The 23,331-nt window shown below is 45.1% G+C and overlaps 1 protein-coding gene across 12 annotated transcripts in view; it reads left to right on the forward strand.

Annotated features, from left to right (window-relative positions):
* Positions 1-23,331, forward strand: part of PITPNM2 (phosphatidylinositol transfer protein membrane associated 2) — a 205,865-nt gene that overhangs the window by 53,191 nt on the left and 129,343 nt on the right. The window contains exon 1 of one of the 12 annotated variants that reach the window (XM_083716880.1): positions 6,433-6,700. The exons of the other annotated variants lie outside the window; for them this stretch is intronic. The gene's annotated coding sequence lies outside the window, so the exon portion shown is untranslated. Of the gene's footprint in view, positions 1-6,432; positions 6,701-23,331 lie in introns of those variants that run through there. 12 annotated transcript variants of the gene reach the window in all.

The following is a 23,331-nucleotide window of genomic DNA, read 5'->3' on the forward strand; positions in this document are numbered from 1 at the left end:
TCATCCTCTCTGTCTGTTAATCTGTTTATGGTTCAAATTGGTTCCCAACCACAGAGTCCCCCTTCCCGGCATGCCTAACTGCTGAGTGGAAAATGAATGGATACAACAACTGTCTGGGATTTAAATGGGCACATTTTTATTGATTTCAGACGTAGGAAGCTTTGGCATAGGCACTGGGTGTGTGTCCCTCTCAGCCCCCCTGCTGGAGGATTGAGGCATGACAGGTTCTATTCAGGGGTGAATCCATCACAAAACGCAGTTTTACGCGGATGGCCCCCAAACGCTGAGGGATGCTCTGTGGCCCGCTAGCCCTACGCATTTGGCTTTATGGACAGAGACTTCACTCCAGACCCCTCTAATGGGGTACCCTTTTAATGTCGCCACAGGGAACACGGGGTGGATGAAAGGCTATAGGATTCCACCCAAGGCCCAAACCGCCAGAGTTCTGACTAGTGCTGTGGAGAAGGCGAAACCTGCAGAGCTGGGGAAATTCTTTCCCGGCTCCGAATACGGTAACCACCAAAAGACCTCAGCAAAGTGCTCCTAGCTGAAAAGGAAAGGGTTAGAGCAGTACAGTGGTACCTCGGGTTACAGACGCTTCAGGTTACAGACTTGGCTAACCCAGAAATAGTTGTTGTTGTTTAGTCGTGTCCGACTCTTCGTGACCCCCTGGACCAGAGCACGTCAGGCACTCCTGTCTTCCACTGCCTCCCGCAGTTTGGTCAAACTCATGCTGGTAGCTTCATGAACACTGTCCCACCATCTCATCCTCTGTCGTCCCCTTCTCCTTGTGCCCTCCATCTTTCCCAACATCAGGGTCTTTTCCAGGGAGTCTTCTCTTCTCATGAGGTGCCCAAAGTATTGGAGCCTCAGCTTCAGGATCTGTCCTTCCAGTGAGCACTCAGGGCTGATTTCCTTCAGAATGGATAGGTTGGATCTTCTTGCAGTCCATGGGACTCTCAAGAGTCTCCTCCAGCACCAGAATTCAAAACCAGAAATAGTACCTCGGATTAAGAACTTTGCTTCAGGGTGAGAACAGAAATTGCACAGCGGCAGCGGGAGGCCCCATTAGCTAAAGTGGTACCTCAGGTTAAGAACAGTTTCAGGTTAAGAACGGACCTCCAGAACAAATTAAGTTCTTAACCCGAGGTATCACTGTGATCAAGTATGAATGAAGGGAGGGGAAGGGTGGGTGACGCTCTCCACCGACTGGATGCTGTGCAGAGTGGTAGGCCCGTCCCCTCCAGGGCTGCTGCAGATGTGGCAGGAACCCGTGAGCCTCCGTGTCAGCTGGAGTGGCGGAAAGAACATTCCTAAAATGGCACCATGCGTCCGGGTGAAAGGGGAGGTGCTGTGTTGGGCTGCAGTAGCCGCTCACTGGCAAGATGGTAAGCAGTGGCGTAGCGTGGGTTGTCAGCGCCCGGGGCAAGGCAAGTAATTTGCGCCCCCTAACCCGTGGATTTGCGCCCCCTAACCCTAACCCCCAGATGTTGCACCCGGTGTGGCCGACCCCTCCTGCACCCCCCACGCTACGCCACTGATGGTAAGCGGCCATTCCCAGCTCTGCTTTTGTTGAACAAATAACAAAATGTTTTATTAATATTGGGGGGGGGGGGCTTTTGTATACTATCTCTGTGTCAAGATATGGCCACAGTCAATAAGTATCCAAAAGAACAAAAGAAACTATAAAATATCTACAATATATTTTGAAAAGATTTTTGCCCTCTATGCATTGGACACCTCTTAAGATATTGTAACCAAAATATTCATGATAGTTCCCAAAGTCTAGGAGGAGCTTTTCATCTCTCTTTGGGAACTGTTGGACACAATTTTTAATAGAGATGGAGGACAGAACTTTTCAAAACTGCACTAATTTCAGGGGTAGACGGTTCCATTTCTGTCCTGAAGAGAAATGGGAAGCTGCTGTCCCCCGTCCCCGCCACGGAAGCTTTCCTTACCTGGGTCTAGTACAGTGTTTCCCAACCTTTTTTGGGCAAAGGCACACTTGTTTCATGAAAAAAATCTCGAGGCACACCACCATTAGAAAATGTTTAAAAAATTAACTCTGTGCCTATATTGACTATATATAAAGTAACTCTCTTTAATAGGAATCAAATAAACACAAAGAAAGTATTTTATAATTACTTTATTATGAAATAGTAAGTAAACAGAAATATGAAAAATTATAAAATACTTTATTCAGTGCGCCTTTTGTCCCTCTCCTCGAAATGCTCCAACTCAATGTTCCTCCGCGGGCTGGCCATTGGAGAGCCGTGTCGCCCACACCGCAGCCCAATACAATATGAATCCTCCCCTCGCAAGCGGCAACCCCTCCACACTCCCCACCTTAAGCCTCCACACGCGCCCTGCCCAAAGAGATGCCCGCCCGCGCGCGAGGGGATCCTTTACCTCAGCATCCCGCCCCCCCAAAAAAAGAGGGCGGGAGACTGCGGTCCCTCAGAGGCTGGGCGTTAGGAAGAAGCAGCCGCCTTCATCCAAGCAGGAGCAGCAGCAGCTGTAGCTGTAGTAGCGCCAAGCTGTGCCGGGGACTCTGTGCCCATGAGGGGAGGGAGGGGAGAGAGAGGAGAGAGAGGAGAGGCAGCAGGTCGCCCTCTTAAGTCACGCGCGCGCAGGCACCACCACGCATCCCTCGCGCCCTCTCGCAGAGCCCCTGCTCAGCACCTCCCGCCTCGGGGACGCCCGTCATGAGCCGCTGAGAGGCCGCCAAGCCCCCAGGCTGCTCCCATTCAGCCTTAGGCGCGCGCCCGCCTCGGGAAAAGCGGTGCTGGGAGGCAGAGAGAGAGAGAGAGAGAGAGAGGACGCCGCTGGCCGCGTCCCACCCTCAGTCAGTCGGCTCGGAGCTACTGAGGAGAGGGAGGTGGGGACGACGGCGCGTCTGTTCCGCTCGGGGCCAGCGCGCCCCCGCCCCCCTCTCCAGAATCCCCAACTAAATACGATGCGCTATGGGAGGGGGGAGAACCCACCCACAAAGAGGACGCCTTTCTGCAGGGCGCCTAAGGCCTCTCGCCGCCCGACTCGCCCGACTCCCTCCCATGGCACACCAGGCAACGTCTCGCGGCACACTAGTGTGCCGCGGAACACCAGTTGAGAAACACTGGTCTAGTAGCCCACAAAATGGTGGTGGCAGGTTCTCACGAGATCTCACTGGATGCTACTGCCACACCTTTTTCGCTGGCGGCAGAAGTGGCAGGGTGAGTGAGGTATCCGTGGGGCACCACCTCTTGTGGTTCCACTGGCCAAGGCAGCTACCTCATCCTGCCTCATGGGCAGGCCGGCCCTGACTGATTTTAATCACTGATTCCAAAAATTTTGGAAGTATTTTTTTGGTTTTGTAGAATTCGTAGAATTCCTGAGCAATGCTGGGATATTATAAACAAAGGCATTACAGACAAATGTCGTGGCTTCAAACAGTTTAAATCCCCTCCAGTCATATTAAAACAGCAGCAATAGTTAATAAAGCAGCATTAACTCAGGGTAAGAGGCAAGTTCCAAAAATCTGCTTGAAAGGTTCCTTCTTAGCTGTCAACTGAAAAGTGAGGAAAGATGGGGCCAGGTAGGGAGGCTGCCTTATCCCAGGTCAAACTATTTGTCCACCCAGTCGAGCATGGTCTACTCTGAGTCAGAGCAGCTCCATGAGGGCATTTTACTATTCTGTAAATTCAGTTCTCCCTGCATCATTTTGAGATTGTGCTCCCTTTTTGGCCAGAGCCTTCCTGTGTATGCCATCCAAGTTGTTGTTTTGCACAAATTTTGATCTTGTTTATTTTTTCTGCTGTTTTGATGTGTCATTTAGTCGTTGACCAGTTATGATTGTTGGATGCCACCCTGGGAAGGAGTTAAAACTGAAGGGCAGCATATAAAAGTGTTAATTTAATTGACTGAACCAACCAATATTCGTCTTCCCCCTGCATTACACAAACACAGGGGATTGTTGTGGTGTCGAATGGGAGTCTGTACACTCTAGAATATGTCACAGAGTCCTCTGAATTAGAACACAGGGTGACCTGCTTATTGAGCATTGATGCCGACTTGTTTGCAGGGAGGATAAATGCTGTTGGTTCAAAACCAGTATTACCTCACACTTCTGGGTTTTTCTGCGTCGCTTTCCTCACTGCGAAAAGTCAGATCTTTTGGGGAAGCAGGTTTGTTGCATAAGACTTCTCAATCATGCATGCAAAACCCTGCTCTGCCACTGCGCCTTGGCCCTTTCCCAAGTGTGCAAAGGTTCTGCAAAAGACGCTTGGGGTTTATTGGCTGAGGGATTCATAGAGTTTCCTGGGGTTAGGAAGTTTGCCCTGCCCTGTGGGAGAGCAGGAGTTACGGAAACTGCCACAAAGATAAGCTATGGCTGCAAGTATTAATTGAAGATCACACAGCAATTGCCTTTTCATTAGCTTACTTATTTGGCCTGGAGGAACAAGAATAGTCTGACATCATTGTATGGAAACCTAAAATGAAATTTTGTGTTTCATTCTTTGTGATTCAAACGCAGGAGTGTGCAGGCAGTGTGTTTTGTCAAATATAACCACGCAAGCATGAAGTGGCCCACCCCAGGCTCCCTGCGGCATATTAGAGGCATGCAGCAGACTTTATATATTAACACTGCAAGCCACATGCCTGTTCTTCCAGACCCTTCAAGTGTGCCTCCATTTTCCAGGGACAGTCCTGGATTTACAGAAGCCGTCCCAGTTTCTGATTTTATCCTGGAATGTCCCGTTTTTCCTTAGGAAGTCCCTATTTTAATCGGAGAAACGTTGGAGGATATAGAGTTATGTGACCCCCCAAGCCAAGGAAATAAGTAACTATACAACCTCTAGAAGACATTGGAAGGTAGCCCTGGGTAGTTTTACTATGATTTATATATGTTGGAAGCTGCCCAGAGTGGCAGGGGCAACCCAGTCAGATGGGCAAGGTATTATAATTAATAATAATAATAATAGTAGTAGTAGTAGTAGTAGTAGTAGTAGTAGTAGAAGAAGAAGAAGAAGAAGAAGAAATAATAATAATAATAATAATAATAATAATAATAATAATAATAATAATAGAATAGGACATTCCTATTTTCATGGGAGAAATGTTGGACAGAATGTTCTTCATTTTTGTGGTTGACTGTTTTGAGAAGGGAGAAGGAAGCCATCCTCCACACCTATGCTTAGCAGCTTGCCAGCAAGTCTGCAGCTGCCCCAAACTTCAGTTCTGATGTGGCAGCTGGGGAAGGCTGGCTGATTCTCTTCATAAAGCCACTGGCCTCCCATGGACATGGAGCTGGCCACTGTGAGAACGGGATGTTGGACTCGATGGGTCCAGTTTTCTTAAGCTCTGGAAGACGTACCTGTCTGCAGTTCAGTGGGTAGGGAGAAGAGCAAGTGACTCTTAGCTCTGGAAAATCAGATCCGTGCCCTTGGGTAAGGCTTCCCTGTGTCTGAGAGAGGCTGGGCTGGGCCTTGGCTGCTTAGGTATTCTCAGATTTCTGCTCTCCCTGCAGTGTGCCTCCCTTCCTCCTCCAGTTTGGTCCTTCTTAAGTTCTGCTGCAGTAGTTCCTTAAGCACACAGGATTCATTTGTGGGTATCACCACCTTTTTTAGTTTATCCATTACTACTGGGCTCCACCTTAGTACACTACCTGCCTGACCCTGGGGTGTTAAAAAAGGGTGGCGCAGGAGTGGTGGGGGCTGCCCCTTCTTGACTCTCCCCCAGTAAGATTAGGCTCCCACAGTGGATCAGAAATGAGCACCCTGATGTCTGGCTGTAGCAAGAACAAACCTCCAATCTTTTTTTTTTAAAAGCACAAAACTTCAGCATCTTCAGGTTCAGCTGGGTTATGTTTTGCCGTTGCTGATTTTATTTCTTTAGTTCTTTTACTTTAATACTGTGGTTGTTTTGCTCCATTTTTTAATCTTTTCACGCACTGGCTCGTTTTTAGTGGTTTGTAACTTTTTATTATTAGCTGCCTAGAGACGTTGTTAAATGGAAGGTACGCAAATAAATAAAATAAAGCAATACCCACTTTGTTCCACACTATGTCTGATTGTAGAAACTTTGCCCTCCCTTTGTCATCTCCCCACTCCCACCATTTGCAAACTAGTAAAAAGTCCCACAGGTGAAAAAGCAAAAGGCGACCTTTTGTCACGGGCAGTGCCAGTGCTCCAGATATTAGCACCATTTGGGGCACTGTTTCATCCTTCCAGCCTCTTGTTCTTGCAGTCTGGGACTCTTTTTGTTTCTGACATTGCCTCTTTTGCTGCCTGCCTTTCACTCAGGATTATTCCCCTGCAAAGTGGTGCCTTTGCAAGCCGCCTCAGAGTCTCGCTCTCCAAGGAGTACCTCTGTTCATTTTTTACAGCTCCCCGCTTCTCCATGGCAACATAGCTTAGTGTTCCCTGCAGAGCAGAGAATCCGTTTTATTTCCCGTGTCTTTCCCCCTTCCTTCCCTTCTTCCCTTCCCCTGCCTTTCCCTCCCTTCCCCTCCCCATCCCTTCTCTTCAACTGGGCTTTCCTGTCCACGGACATGGATGTTTTGCTGGGCTTTGTCTGTCACCAGAGTGTGCAGTGATGAGACCGGTGGCCACAGCAGTTCAGCAAGGCTTCTTAGTGAAGGATGGCAGAACGAGGGAACGCTTTGGGAGCCAGGGTGAAAAAGAAACGCGATCAAACACCGCTCTCAGGTTTTTCCCAAAAGGTAATTTGCAAATGCAGGGTGACAACACGGTTGGTTTTTGTCAGCTGGTAAAACTAAGCATCAGGGGTGGCACCCTTGCTTTCTCTCTTAAACCACCAGCAATTTTGATAATAAATATCTACACACCTGATTCAGAGGTGGAACAATAGGGAGGCAGGTTGGCCTTTCCAAGAGGAAATTTTTAATGGGCTAGTATTGTTCCAACCTGTCCGGCAGGTGAGTCATTGGTAACCAAGTGACTTGTACGTATTTTACTTCTCACTTATTACTGCCTTGTAACAAAGGTGGCTCTTATTTGAACAGTTTATGGGGAAGACTGTGAAAATATAATATGGCTTAGGGCAAAAATGTATTTTTACATGTTGGAGTAATTTGATAGCAACATTGCTACCCTTGTAGTACAGGTTAGGTGTATATTGTTCATCCTGAGGGTTTGTTTTTCAGTAGGTGGGGATGGATGGATTTGCAGGTTTTTGACACCGTTGAGTATCAACTTGGGAGCAGCTAGCTGCAAAGAGCACCTGTTGGGCAATGCCTCTAACATCACAAGACCCTGGGGCCATGTTTCATGGTTTATATATGCTTGTGATTTCTCCTCTCCCCCAGGAAGGTGAAAATGGTAATGAATATGTGCCACTTGTAATACATTTATTATTATTTTATTTGGCTATAAATTTATTTATGGGCCTTATTTTTGGGTATATGCCTTGGAAGGCACTTAAATATAATAAGACACAAAATTGCATGTTACAAACAAGAAAAATGTAAAAAAAAAGTTAGATAACAGTGTTGTTGTTTTAAAAACTGGCCAGTTAATCCAAGCATTAACAAAACAGCAAAGTGTCTAAAATATAATGAATAATATTAAAACATTTTAAAAACATTAAAAAAAGCCTTCCACAGGTGGTTTGGGGCCTTTTCTCTCCCATGTTAGGCCCACCAGGCATCAATTTTGATGCCAAGCAAATACATATTTTCCTGGATTGCATTGTTAAAACCATTTTTAATATGTTGATGCGATTTTATTGTATTTCTTACTTGGTTGTAAATAGCTGGAGGAATTTCATAATGGGATGCAATACATACATTCGATGAACCTAACCTAACTTCTGGATGGCTAATTGCCCCATGGCTTATCGCTTGCTAATGTGTGTATAGCAACCTAGTGCATCTCACGCTGCTGTTCTGGTTGTTGTTGTTAGTTTTTATTATTATGTGTCTCCAGGCCTTACTCTCTCAAAGGGGTTGTCACCATATTGCCCTCCAGTCTTTGTGGACTACAACTCCCATCAGCCCTGGTCCATTGGCCTTGCTGGAGTTGCTGGAAGTTGTGTTCCCCAGTATCTGAAGGGCATTGTGTTGGCTTCCCATGATATAGATGAAGAGATCTTGCCTCTTAGGTTAACCTTGAACCTAATTGGCCCTGTAAGTGCCTTTCCACAATGTGTCTGCCTTGGAGAAGTTTGTACAGTAGTAGCAATTCTCATTGGCGGTGCTGTGGAATTGGGGTTTGTGACTTGCAGATGGGGAATGAGTAGTTGTGAGGAATCACAGTAGTCAGCCATCAATCAGGGTTGCCACTCACTTGGGTCTGCCGTAATTTTTCAGATGCCAGTGTATGACACAAGGGAGAGTGTTTGGGATGTATTGAAAGCAGGTAGGCTTATGGGAGTGGTGCTTGCCGCTGAGATCTGTGGAACCAGGGGAGAAGCTTTGATGTTGATTGCATTGAGTAATATGAGTCGTCATTTGTAATCTGGGTTGCTCAAAGAGTGTGGTTGGAACACAAGACTGTTTGCTTCGGTCGAAAACAGGGAAGATCCAAAGGCCCTCTGATGTTTGACAGACGAGAACAGGAAAACAAGCTTGCAGAACCTCCCTCTCTTTTTGCACGGAACCAACTTCATCAGCACCAGCCCCCCAGCACTGCCGCCACTTTAACACTTGCCTCTACTCAGTAGCAGTTTGCCATCTGTTGATTTAAGAGCCACAAAGAGTGTGTGTTTGTTTTTAGGGTTAAAGATGATTTTTTTTGGGGGGGAGCAAGTTTTCCTTTCTTAGCAACAGTTCAAGGCAGGCCTTTGAAAAGTAGTTCAAAGTATTTGCAGTGAGAGATGGGGGAATCCGTCAGTTTTGGTTTCTCTCACTTCCTCACTTTGCCAGCCTTAAGTTCAGCACAATAGATTTTCCACATCAGTTTGTGACTTTTTATTTTAAAAAAAGAAGTCCTCGTGAAAATTCATCAGCATTTTAGTATGTGTTTTGTCTAATGTATGCATTTTTGTAAGCTATTTGCTCAGCTATAATCTGTATATTTATATGTTACTTTCACTAATATATTCTCAAAATTTGTTTTTATCTTGCTCTTCAGCCAAAAGGCGCTCCTCATTGACTTACCTTCACAAGTAGAGCTCAAAATACCCAGTTGCCTTTTTGGTCTGTTCATCTTCTAAGATAGTAATCTTCCAAGACATGAATTTGAAAGCATGGCCCTATAGTCATGGTGTTCCTTTTTTTTGTTTAGTTTCAGATAGAATTTTTAACTAACCCTTTCCTTTTACCTTTGCCTTTTAAACCCTTTTAAAACCCTTTCACAGTGTGTGAAATACTGTGTCCTTAAGTGTTTTTGGTTTTTTGTTAAGGTGGGGATTATTGCCACTTCCCATCACAGGTGTGTGCATGGGGGGGGGGGGGTTGGCTGGGCCCAGGCCAAACCTAATATCTAAATAATAAAAAGTGGCTTTGCAGGTCCCTGCCCATGCTCAGTTGTAGCAGTGCATTGTGGTTAACAGGCTGCTTCTCTGCACCTTCCAGTCAACGGCACCCTGCACCCCCAGCCATGCCCACCTCTATCCACAAGGCTGGCCCACCAGTGGGTAGGGGTGGCATCTTCCCAGTTTGCCTCAAGTGGCAAAATGGGATAGACTGCCTTGTTTGTCCAGGCCATGAGCATCGTGGTGCATACAGGCAGAAGAGGCATGGGAGAGCTGTTCTTGCAAGAATGGGAGCACACTTTGGCTGGCTTGTGAGAACTGCCCACCACTTTTTGTGCAGAGAGGGGCTGCATTTATGGTGCGCTTGCATGTGGCAGCCCTGCATTGCTCATCACCTCGAGCAACAGGGCTCACCCCTCCAAGCAGATTTAAGGATGTCCTTGATTTGGCGCACCTGAGCACCCCACAAGCTGTACACCCTCAGTGTTTTTGCAAGATTCCCTGGGTTTCACACCCTAATGGAATGTGCTGCTTATGCCTATGCTAACTATATAGCTTTGTATGAAAAAGGTAACATTGAGCAAGGTGGACCAGTGGTTTGACTCAGCATAAGGCAGTTTGTTCTTATCTATTCTCCTTCCACCACAATCAGGTTTATTAGAACAAAAGCTTGAGAGGTGGAGACAGGAGAGCTGGCATAAAGCCCTTTGACCATTAAGTCCAGCTCTTGGGAACTCTCGCTAGCAGTGCTTTAATGCTCCAAGCACTCAAGTGTAGTTTGGTGCTCACCCAATTCTTCTCTTTAGGATTTTTTAAAATCCCACATAGAAAATTTGGCCTTTTCTTCAGTTGTAGCAAAATGAGGTGGGGATGAGGTGGTAGAAATTGTAGTATTTTAGACTGCAGGTGGAAGGATTGCATTTTGCAAAACTCCCTTGTGGAAAAAACTCTGGGGTGTTAAAAAAGCTAGCAGAGCAGGGAGCTGGCTGATTTAGGACTTTTCTCCTTGATAGACTAGTTCTGTATTTTCCAGGGTGACTTTGATTTTGCTTCTTGCTTTACCTGAGGAATATACAAAAATGGGGTCACTCACCAGCAGCCTGAAGTTTTACCATCCATCTTACCATCTCAGGGTTCTGTCTCTACATTTTGAAGCATTTGTATAAAACAACAAGTGCACCAAATGTCAGCTTCCTTGTCTGCATGAGGGTAGCTTAGCTGCTTCAGAGCACAATTAGAACCCACTTTTTAATTGATGTTGTTGTTGATGATTTACTATTTATATTCCACTTTTCCAAAACAACAAAATGTTGCGCTCAGAGCAGTTGATAACGGCAGCATTTAAAATTAACAAACATTACAGCCACCATAATATTTTTGAACATGCGCTAGCATATAAATAAATAAAAAAGCAAATGCATCAATGCAATTCAATACAAACTCATAGTGATTTGAGGTATCAGAAATAGCTGCTGAGCAGCAGCCCTGTTCCAGTTGACATAAACTGGGAAGAGGTTTTTGCCAGTGGCGTAGCGTGGGGGGTGCAGGGGGGGTTGGCCGCACCGGGCGCAACATCTGGAGGTTAGGGTTAGGGGCACAAATCCACGGGTTAGGGGGCGCAAATCCACAGGTTAGGGGGCACAAATTACTTGCCTTGCCCCGGGTGCTGACAACCCATGCTACGCCACTGGCTTTTGCACCAGTGCATCAGCAGCAAGACCTTTCCTAGCAAGAATATAAGAAGAGCTTGCTGGATAAGGCCAAAGGCCTATCTTGCCCAGGATCCTGCTCTCGTAGTGGCTATCCAGAAGCCCTAAAGGAAACCTTCAAGCAGGATCCAAGAACAAGAGTTTTCTTCCCTCCTGTGGCTTCTTTGCAACTGGCATTCAGAAGCATTGCTGCCTCTGACAGTGAAAGTAGAACATAGCCATCCTGGCTAGTAGCCATTGATAGCCCTCTCCTCCTCCATAGGTTTGTCTAATCCCCTTTAAAGCAAGTTGGTGGCCATCGCTGCCTCCTGTGGGAACGAGTTCGTAGTTTTACTATACCCTGAATGGGGGGATTATGGGGTTGTCTTCGTTTTTATTATATATTTTGTGTTTTTTATATTGTGATTTTATGTCGAGAGCTACAGGTATAGGGCGGTATATAAATTTAATAAACAATGTCTTTTCTCTAGTCTGTCCTGAATCTTCAACATTCACTGTCACTGGAGGTCCACAAGTTCTATCCACTCTCTACCCAGCATGCATCATCTTACAAACTTCTGACAAGTCACTTCTTGCACACCTTTTTTCTAAACTAAAAAAAGTCTCAGATGCTTTAACCTTTCCTCAAAGGATAGGTTTTAGTCTTAGTTTTTAGTATTGGTTTCTTTTTCACTTTTGAAGAGAGGAATCAAATCATTTCTATGTTGTTTTCAGAGGGGTGGGTCAACAGGTTCCATAAATGGGAGGAGAATTATTGTTGTTGTTTTTTAAAGTTTTTCTCTGATTTTTCCAATAATTGGTTGCACATTTAACTATTTGTTTATCATTTCCATACTCCAGTGGACTGTCATTTGAGGCCAAAGTGTCTGAAGCTGTTGCATGCTTCTATCACATTTTGTTAGTATGCAAACCCTCTTTTGTGGTGATGTTTCCATACTTAAGGCAGGGCCAGTGCAGTAAGGCATTGACATTCCCCTTTTGTCAACAGAGGTTGAGTAGGACAGAAGCAACTGGATGGCAGGCTGTGGACTAGTGGCTAAAACAAGGTCTTCATGTAGACCTCCTGCTGAGTTAACTGAACTCATTCATACAAAAACAGGGTATTTCCAGACAGGTGTTTATAGTGGGACAAATGCCTCAGGCATGAAAGGGTGTTTTGGGGGCGTATTTTTTTGGTCAGCCATATTCTGCTTCCCCCGTAATGCAGATTTACCCTATCCAGGGAAACTCAGATAAGTAAAAGAAAAAACATCTGTTGCCAGTGACCTTCTTGCAAATATCTCAATAACCTGTTTGGAAAATCAACCTTCCATGTGGAAGCACACTTGTAGACACATAACAAAATCATTCATGGGTTGTGTTATGTACTGAAGTTCTCACCCTGGGCCAGCAGGGGGATACTGTAGATAGTTATGCAAATGAAGGATCGAAAGTGATGTTCAGTGATTGGATAGTTTTTATGCAAATGAAGGATCGAAAGTGACGTTCAGTGATTGGATAGTTTTAGAAAGTTGCTACAGTAGCATTGTTCTGGAGCTCTATATAAGCAGGCTAACTGAGCCCTTCAGTTCAGTTCTTTTCTAGCCTCTAAATAAACAAGAGCTGTTTGAAGAATTGCTGTGTCGTCTGATATGTTCACCCACAAGTTGATAGGTTGCCTCCAGACTGTTAGCCTTTTTCAGGAGTGATTCAAGTGCACACTGGGAAAGTAGGTTTGTGCAATTAAAGTGGATTGAAGTGCTCTGTTGCCCTGGCAGAACAATGTTTTTGTTTTTTAAAAAAACAGCCTGACTTCTTGTGGTTGAGCAAGTGATGATGAAACACTGAAAAGTGTAGGATGAACAATGTATTAATGGGAAGGCACATAAACACCCCAGAGGCAAATCAGGATGAGTGCTCATTGTTACATAACACCCCCTGCAAACAAATCAAATGCATTCTCAGTGAAGACCATATGAAGTCTGTCTTATTCTCTGCATAACATTTGTGCAAACAAATCAGGATAAATATCCAATAAATAGATTGTTGTTGTTTGCTTGTTATTATCTAAATTTCAATACTGCCCTTCACCCAAGGACCACAGGGAGGTTTACAGTATATAAACAAAAAATGCATATCATAGTAACAAACAAAAACAATACCCCTCCATCATTTAAAAGGCCATAGATTGTTTAATTAGCCAAAGGCCTGGGTGAAGTTTTGCTTGTTGCTTAATGATATTGATCATCTGGAGGTGCCCCTGGCCAGCCATTCCTGCCCATGCCTTTGTTTTGTTAGGGATATAGAATAATAGAATCGCAGAGTTAGAAGGGACCACAAGGATCATCTAGTCCAATCCTCTGCAATGCAGGAATCTTTTGTCTAACGTGTTGCTCAGACACATGACCCTGAGATTAAGAGCCTCATGCTCTACTGACTGAGCTATTGGCTGGTGGTTTCTAAGTGGAAAAGGCTGCGGGAAAGACAATGCAGCTTCCACCCAGTTAAGGGGTGGAAACTGATCCTAAGATATTAGTGTGAAAGAAATTGTATTTTGAAGTGGGGAGTAAAAGTTTTGGGAGTATCTTGAGAGCAGTCCCAATTGGTATATTTCTTTGTTTAACAAATGCTTTTCTAGCTGAGAGAGTGTCATACTCTGGTCCAATGTGCACGGAAGCAAGTGGTAAAACTGATCAAATGCCAAAAAGTTAGCCGGTGCCTAAATCTGAGGCCCTCTTTGAGCTTGGGGCAGTGGATCAGCCAACTGCTAGGAGTGTGGTTGCTGGTGGCCTGCAGCTCCGCTCTGCTCTTTTTGCTTTGTAAGTATACTGAGTGCTCCAAAATGCCAACCTAATACTGCTGCCCCTTGAACTTCTCACTGCTCATGCGATGATAACGTCCACAGGGGAGGAACGAGGAAGGTACTAGGATGGTGTGGTACCCATTTGCTGTGAGGGCTGCTTTAGAGAGAATCTTCCACTGGAGAGATGCTGGATCGTTCGCAGAGTTACCTGGCAGTTCAGTAAGAGAACTGGAGGAGGATCCTTTTATAATGTGGGTTTAAAAAACCCCCAGCTGTCTTCTTGTAGATCCTTAAATGACTTGTTGCTTGGGAAAAGTAAATATAGCCAGGAGAGCAGATGGAGAGCTTCTTGCTGCAGCTTGAGAGTCGAGGTTTGTTAACAGACGTTTGTAACATGTTTTTTACTCTCTTTTTTGTATTTTTAAGTACTGATAAAGAAATGTTTGCTTTTTCATCTATTGTCACAATTTTTCTCCTCTTTTTAAATGTCTCTGCTAGATTGCAGTCTTAATACAGTCCCCCATCCCACCCCCAGAAATATAGAAAGCGGTTTTGTACCAATTGCGTCTTGCTCCATATTGTCTGCACAGACTGGCAGTGACTCTCCTGGGTTTCAGACAGGGAGCCTCTCCCAGCCGTACCTGGAGACGCCAGCGGGGGATTGAACCCGGGGCCTTTTGCATGCATTCAGGTCACATGTCCTACAGCTGAGCTACAGACCTCCCCCCCCCCCCTATTTTGATGGTAGAGTGCTTTCATTTTGGAAAGAGCATGTTTTCCAGTTTGCTTTCAAAAGCAAAGCAGGATTTGCGACCTCCCCCCTCCCGCCCCATGCACTTTCCTCTCACACCTGGCTTTTAAAACAGACTTTTCTGATAAGTCATAAGTGAAATACTGTAAAGAGATGCATTTGACAGTGATTTCAATTTAATGTCAAAAAGAAAATTGCATTAAATGTTATGGTTCATAGTACAGGGGAACAATTATGCGGGGCTGATGTCAGGCTTCTCTTAATGGCCGCGACAGTAATTCCTTTGCTCATGTCCCCCCACCTTCAACTGAGAATTCTCTCAGAATCACGATTCTTTAAAAAAGGAGGAGAGAATGATAGACCTTCCTAGCTAGATTTACTGTCTGAACAGCTTTTCTGTGATTTTTTTTCACCACATGTCCTGTCCCCCCCTTAGACCTACGGCAGGTTGAGTGTTCAGTGTTATTATCAGCTGTCCCCTCTCCTGTTAAGAGGGGTCTCACCAACCCCAATGCTTTTTTAGTGGAACTAACAATAAAAAGGAGAGGGAGGAGAAGCACTGCAGAAAAACCAATCTTTTTATGGTAGGAGAATCTGTGGAATAAGAAGCAGGTGGCTGAGCAAGATTTGTTTTTATATTTAAACACATTAAACATCAGTCTGGGGTCAGCTTGTGTGAGGGAGGTCTAAACAGAATATATGTCAGCAAGGGTTAAACGTCTGTGATGTTTTGAAGGAGGTTTGGGGCGCAGCGAACGACCAATTCCTGGAACCCATTGTTTAAAATGTATTTGTCATTATCAAGTTTTGTGGAAAGAAGCAGGTTTGATTAAATGAAATCTTCCCCCACCCCCAGTACTTATTTAACATTGAATAGCATGTCTGGCCATATGGGTTTTTAAAGGTCAGCTCTGAGGCTTCTGCTTCTGTGGTTCTCATTGTATCACTTCCCCAGTAGGACAAATGCATGCATTGTAATTACAGTAGTTTCCTTCCTTTTCAGAGTTTGCTCAGTGTGTTTTTCTCAGACACACACATGCACAGAGAAAAATATGCACACTGCATGCACGGCAATGGTCCATTGCTCTCTTTTTTTGGAGGGATTCTGTTTCACTTCTGCTGCTGAAAGTGTCAAAAAATCAAGGGAAATATGAGGTTCTTAGAAAAACTGTTTCCTTTTAGCTGGTTTTTTTTGGTGGGTAATATATTAAATGCATTCTTGCAACAGTCCTGCAAAGGGGATAAGCGCATTTTTTAAAAACTCCTTATTCACTTTTAGAACATGAGCCAGCCCAGAGGTGAGTTAATAATGTCTCCCACTGGTGTTTCCCTGCTTATCTTTCTGTGGATTAGAATTGTGGAAAGAATATCTACCTTAATAACTAATGACAGGAAGACAGGACTGTTTCTTCACTACGGGGTTTGGGGAGGGTCATCACTCTTCCTCAGCAGATTGAAGGAGGTTTATTACTGGAAGTCTGTCGGGTTGCAAATGGGCTGAGGGCTGCAAGCCTGGGCTTGTGTTAATGATTTTTTGGTTGTCTCTCCTTCTGCCCGGCAGTATTTTGGCTGGTGCTGTTCAGTCAGCCAGCAGGAAATGACCCTTCCTAGGACTGCATGAGCGACAGGGATGCAGTTCAGAATGCTGTCTTGCGTTACTTGGATATGGGTTTTTAAAAAAACATCGCTTCAGAAACCGGCAAAGGGCTTTCAGTAGTCAGTTGGATGGCAACTTGCTTGGAGATTTAGCCTTGGATCTTCCAGGGAAGTTAATCAGAGTTAAAACAAGAAAGACTGTTGGGGGTTAAGGTGAGTAAACCAGATTTCTTTCTTGTCTGCCAAAGGTGAATATGATCTAAAATGTATTGTGGTTGTTGTTTATGCCATCCAGGTACAAATATAATGAAAGAATGCAGGATACCTCCCCAAGGAACCTACAGTCTGAATTTTAGCAGTAAGAGAGACAAGGCTAAGAAAGTGTTGAATACCAGGGTTTAGCTGGGGATGGGTACTGTGGGGTTAAAGACTTGGGTTCTTCTTTTTTGAGATTCATCTCCCTCCTCCCCACTTCTGAATTTTCACTTGCACTACCTTCTAGGCAGCAAACTATTGGTTCCCTAGATGAACAGGCAGAGGTTCTTGCACAGGCAGCCTTCTCCTGTGCATACTGTCTGTTGCTGCACGCAAAGATCGGTGGATTTTGATAGTAAATCCTACATCAGGATTAGGAGAGCAGGATGTCTGATTCTGCTCTGAAGAGTGATGTAGAGGGAAACGGGGAGAATGCAAAGCAAAACAAAACAGCTGTTCTTCCTGAGCTCTCTTTCCCCTTTATGACATGGTCACAGGGCAACTTGCAAACGAAAAACACCATAAATGCATAAAAACACCAAACTAAACATTGGGATGATGGTGCAGCAAGAAACCCTTCTGGAGGGTCAGTGAGGGTTTCCTTCCAGGGTCTAGCCAAGTTTTTGGGTGGCAGAGAAGAAAGATATCTGCTTCCAGAATGAATTCTCCCTGGAAGTATGTTCTCCTCTCCAGATGCACCACATGGTTTAAGTACCACTGGGTTAAATCAAAAGCTTAATAAAAAGGGGGAGCTTTGAGGAGGGATGCAAAGGAGAGGGGGCTTTAACCAGTGCTGTTTTTCTAGAGAAAGAGGTGCCAGAACTCACCATGAACGCCTCTCTTGTTCTCTTGTAATGGCAAAGGGCCCACCTGAGATGTGCCGGAACTGAGTTCTGGGAAGTTCTGGCTAATGAAAAGCCCTTGTGTTAACCGTTGTCAGTGGCTGTCTCTTTCCCCTGTTTGGGTCTCACAGCCAAACATCAGGAATTTTTAAACAAAGGATTGAGTATTGAAGTGATCATTTTGTGATATTATGGCAGTGGACAAAGCTGTATTGTAATTTTTGAATAAACGTTTTAATAAAAAACAAAGGAAAGGGGTGCATCAGGATGTTCGTGGAAACAATGAAGAGCTTGGTGGAACCTGAAACACTAGCTGAATTTTTGTGGTAGAAACTTTTGTAAATATCCTAAAGCGCCACAATATTCTTTATTTGTTCTTTGCTCTGGCGAATTAATTTAGCTAACCCTCTGAAAACAAAGCATTAGATCACTACTTCAGAAGACTTAGATTAGTTTCCTTTCTCTGCCACTGACTTCCTGCATGTGGACTTGGGCAAATCACTTACTGGTTTGTTAAGTGGCAAAACAAGGGAAGACGGGATTTAAAGCAGATTTTGGACCAGTGACTACCCATAGCCCTTGGCTTTAAAGGGTGGTGGGTCATAGTGCTTGCTGCACTGACAGCTGTTGACTTTAGAATCAGGTATATTTATTTTTTCAGCTAGGTTTTTTTTTGGGGGGGGGAGGAATCAACACAAAATGGATAATCTGGTCATCTCAGATAACTCACCTGTTCCCTTGCTTCAAAGGAAAGAACTGCGCTGTCTAAATAGATTTTTGATCTTCCATTTGGGAAGATGCCCAGAGTTATTGATGGAAGGTCCCTTGTTACTGCCATAGAACTACGATTTCCCTGGGAGTAGGAAGAGCTATATAGGTACTGCAGAAGACCAATCACTTGTGGTCTGAAAAATAGGAAGGGGTGGGCTGAGCACCCCTTCCCTAAGTGAAGCTGCTGGTTATAAAGCTGATAGTTTAAAAATTAAGCAAGCAGGATTTATGAGATTTGTGTTTCCTGGAAGAAGAGTTCAGTTGAGCTCCAAAGCTTGCCACCCTATTAGTTGGTCCCAATAAACGAAGCAGCTAGGTTTCCAGCCTGACGTCATTGTTCTCGTAAGGGCAGCCTTTGCATAGAGAGCAGAGTGACGGCAGCGAAGGGCGACTGGCAGAAGTTCATAACTGCTACATTGCTTTGATTGGGGGAAAATTCTGGTCCGGCCTTTGCGATACAAGGGATAGTAAAAATATCTCTCGCAGCTAGAAGCGTATCTCTTGCTTATGACACATGATGGTTATTTTCGGCTCACTGGGGCTATTTTTATGCCTGATGCTTCTCCGTTTGAGTTTCTATGGAAACAGTGTTATTGGTATGGGTGCAGAACAGTGACCCTGGCAGATGTTGACTAAAGTGGAGGTCCCCCCCTTTCTTCGTCTCCCCCCCCCCCGGGCATCTATTTGGGCTTGTGAGTTGCACAAAGCAACAGCTTCTTGTTGGATGCCTGTGGGGCGGGGGGGGGGGAGATGGGGACGTGGAACTGAGTCATTGCTGCATGTGCGGAGATGTTAATTTTTTATAGCAACTGCTGCCATAGCAACAAGGTGCTTCAATTATCAAAATTAAAACCATGAAAAGTTACCTGTGTCTCCATGAGACCTATTGTTGCACGTATTAATTATGTGAGCGATAATAATAGCAAAACACAATGATATTGTTGCTCTCTTCACACACCCTGAATTACAATGCTTAAGACCTGGGGCATTTCAAGAGGACGGGGTCTGGGATCAAGACTAAAGTCCTTTATCTGAAGCTGTGCTTCAAGAGCGTACTGGGAGTAGGGAGGGGCAGATCTGCTCATGTTGGTTTCTCGCACTTTCTAATTTTTTCCATTTCCACAGCAGTTTCAGAATATATCCCATTAAATCTATCAGCATTTTACTGTACATTTCTCCCAATTCATATGTTTTGTGCATTATACAACACATTTTTATAAATTGCTTCCCCCTAATTCAGTGGTGTATTTTTGTATGTTGTCTGTCCCCCACCAATATGTAAGTTTTTATGCACACTTTACCCTCTTAAGTGCACTTTTGTTCATGGAACTTGGCTGGAGATCAGCACTGGAAGGTTTGGAAAAGTCTGAATTTCAAAGGAGGACTGCATTTCTATTCATGTGCTGTTTCAGAAAGTGCAAATTCGGTAGGTTCGCTTTTAAACAGGAAATAATTGAATTCATCTTCCATCCCAGCTGGGAGTCTCACTTGCCTAATACAGGTTAACTGGGTGGGGTTGAAGCCAGTTTGCTGTAAAGCTATTAAGAGCTTTTGGAAGAGAAGAGTGTCTGGATCTTGTTATTCCAAGAGCTCTTTGCGGTTTGGCTTTTCCTGTACCGCTTTTACGGCTTCTTGACCCTGTACTTCCTTCTGCATCCCATAACAGCAACCAGGCCCTGGGGAGAAAACAGGTGCCCTCATTTGCGTGAGCCTTGCACAAGAGAATTCCTGACACGTTGCCCTCAAATGTCTTCTCCTGACTAAATGGAACCTCATTGTACCGGAACAGGGTACTACTAAATGCCAGTAGCTGGAGGACAATGAGGTGCGCCATGCTTGCGCACTGCTAACACAACGCGATCGTTCAAATGTGCCGTGTGACTGACTGCGCTTGGGGGTACTGTGTGCAGTTCTGGTCACCTCGCCTCAAAAAAGATACTGCAGAGCTGGAAAAGGTCCAGAAAAGGGCCACCAAAATGATAAAGAGGTTGGAGCAGCTCCCTTTTGAGGAAAGGCTGAATCATTTGAGGCTTTTTAGTTGAGAGAAAAGCCAAGAGGAGACAATATAGATGCGTATAAAGTTGTGTGTGGGGACGTGGGTGCCGCTGTGGGTTAAACCACAGAACCTAGGGCTTGCCGATCAGAAAGTTGGCGGTTCGAATCCCTGCGACGGGGTGAGCTCCCGTTGCTCGGTCCCTGCTCCTGCCAACCTAGCAGTTTGAAAGCACGTCAAAGTGCAAGTAAATAAATAGGTACCACTCCGGCGGGAAGGTAAACGGCGTTTCCGTGCGCTTCTCTGGTTCGCCAGAAGTGGCTTAGTCCTGCTGGCCACATGACCCGGAAGCTGTACGCCGGCTCCCTCGGCCAATAAAGCGAGATGAGCGCCACAACCCCAGAGTCGGCCATGACTGGACCTAATGGTCAGGGCTCCCTTTACCTTTACCTTAAAGTTGTGTGTGGTGTGTTGAAAGCTGTCAGAGAAAAGTGTTTCTCCCTTTCATAATGCTAGAACTCGAAGGCATCCAGGGAAGCTGGAGGTTGGAAGAATTCAGGGCAGGTAAAAGGAAGCAAGAGATAAATGCATCAAAGTAAGAAAAGTAGTAGACAGTGGCGTAGCAAGGTCAGGTGGTACCCGGTGCGGAATTTTTTTTGTCACCCCCCACTCAATTGAAATTGAAATCTGTCAAAGAGAGCTGTGCAGGCCGTCGCAATGCAGATCCCGCCTTCTCCCCCTCCCTCCCTCCACCCCCCCCCCGTCAAAGAGAGCCAGAAGATCTGGAGGGGTGGCAAAGGGAGAATGGACCTTTTCAGTGGTGACTCCCTATTTGTGGGATGTTCTGGCACCATCATGATATAAAAATCATTTTTAACCAGGGCTTTGCCTCTTAATTATCTTTGGCCTTGAGTGGGTGGAATGTTTTAATCCTGCCTTTTAAAAATAGGATTTTCCTTTAGGGTCTTTATTTTTTCTTTTATGCTGGTTTCAATGTATGTGTTTGCATGTACATATATTGAAAGTTGCTTTGAATTACCTTGGTAAAAAAAGACCAATAAATTTTAATAATAGTAGTAGTAGTAGTAGTAAAAAATCACTATGTCTTTTTGAACAGAATGATACAGAGCACACTTAAATACTGTGCTAAGCTAACTGTCCCAGAACCATGTACTCCCTCAAACTGGATTGTATGAAAATAAACTCTGAACATAACCTCATATAGGCCCTGTTCTAAGAGCTGCATTGACTGCCAGTTCATTTCTGGGTCCAATTTATAGTACTCACGTTAGTGTTTTAAGCTCTAAATAACTTAGGTCCCACAAAGCTGAAAGATCTCCTCTTTCCCTGCAGAACTCATAGGTGTTAAGATCAGCAGAGGGAGTTTCTTTGGGAGTTTCACAGCCCTTGGAATATTTTTTTTGGGGGGGGGGAGGCAGAAGATTGTATTCTCTGTAGAATCCCCTAAATTGTGGAATTCCCTCCTCACAGATATGTGTCTGAACTATTGAAGAACCTTTCCCCTTCCCTGCCTCTTCCACGGCTGGATTTACTTGGTTTGGCAGCTTACAGAGAACATCTTACGGAAGACGCTTTGGTGTATAAATGTGGGTGGCTGTTACGAAAGCTGCTTTCTCCTGCTCAAGGCAGGGCTGAACTTTCTGAGAAGCCTGGGCACAAGAACTGCTATGGGTGCACCCAGACGTAACATTTCTCTTCCTTCTAGGAAGTGAGCATGTTGAAACCTTGCAGGCCCAGAGCTGAGACCTGCAATTTGTAAGCAGAAAAGGTCCACCTGGCTTACCTGTAACTGGGCCAGACTATTTCAGGCTGCAGGACAAAGTGTTTGCGTCAATGCAAATATTTCCTCCACAGACAAATGTGGAGGGGGAAGCCTAGCTTAATATTCTCTCCTTTACATGCTGTTTTTGCAAGACTGCAACATTTTGATCTGCCTGATTGATTAAACGCCGCTTCTTCTTTTACTTAAAACGCCTCCCCAATTCATTAGTAACATTTTATTTGGAAAAAGAAAAATATTTTCAATATAAGCACTGAATATGCCATGCACCTTCTCATTTGTTTGTTTGTTTGTTCAGTGGTCCTTGCCTGACACAGGCCAGGATTTTTTGAAAGATGCTAAGAAGGCTTCCAGATCCTTCTGAAATTCTGCCCCTGTGGCACCTAATCCCCTTAGGCTCTTTTGAGAATCTCTGCTTTTAATTGGTAGGAGGCAAAACTAGGTCAGCTCCTGAGCTAAAGAAGTCAGACCTAAAATAGGTTTTGTCCTGTTTCCCTTCCCCCTCTCCCTACCCCTTGAAGGTGACTTAAAGCCAGTGTGGTGTAGTGGTTAAGAGCAGTAGTCTCGTAATCTGGTGAACCGGGTTCGATTCCCCGCTCCTCCACCTGCAGCTGCTGGGTGACCTTGGGCCAGTCACACTTCTCTGAAGTCTCTCAGCCCCACTCACCTCACAGAGTGTTTGTTGTGGGGGAGGAAAGGAAAGGAGAATGTTAGCCGCTTTGAGACTCCTGAAGGGGAGTGATAAAGTGGGATATCAAATCCAAACCCTTCTTAAAGGCCCCAGTTGCATTGCTGGAGAACTTGGTACAGGAGCGTGGTGTGGGTTGATCAAGAACCACAACTCATTTGTACCTTACTGCTTTTCTTTCTAAAGCCACAGCCTGCGCCAGCCCAGCTCTGCCTGCCAATTGCGTGGTTTTGCCTGGCTGGAATGGGTCTGTGGCCTGTGATGCTATCTCTTGCTGGCCTGGGTGCTGAATGGAGAGATGCTTGTGATGTGTGCATTCAGAAATTCCTGACTTTTGTGTGGCTGGAGTGTAACCTGCTGCACAAAGGTAAGTCACGTCGCTTGCTCTGTCTGCTTTTGCCTCTGGCTTCACCCACCATTGTGACCCCAGAAGGTTGCCAATACGTGAATGAAACCCTTGTTCTTCAAAAATTTCCCTATTCCTGATTTGTAGTATACTAGAAGCAAACTCATCCTCCAGTTCTAGATCTCATGTTGCCATCCATGCAGAAGAGGGGAAGAATTAGCAGGTTTGGGGAAATTTTCAAGGTTTGTGGATGTAAAGGTAAAGGTAAAGGTACCCCTGCCCGTACGGGCCAGTCTTGACAGACTCTGGGGTTGTGCGCCCATCTCACTCAAGAGGCCAGGGGCCAGCGCTGTCCGGAGACACTTCCGGGTCACGTGGCCAGC

The sequence above is a fragment of the Podarcis gaigeae genome (genome assembly GCF_964106915.1).
Source record: "Podarcis gaigeae genome assembly, chromosome: 16".
In the NCBI taxonomy this organism is placed as follows: Eukaryota; Metazoa; Chordata; class Lepidosauria; order Squamata; family Lacertidae; genus Podarcis; species Podarcis gaigeae.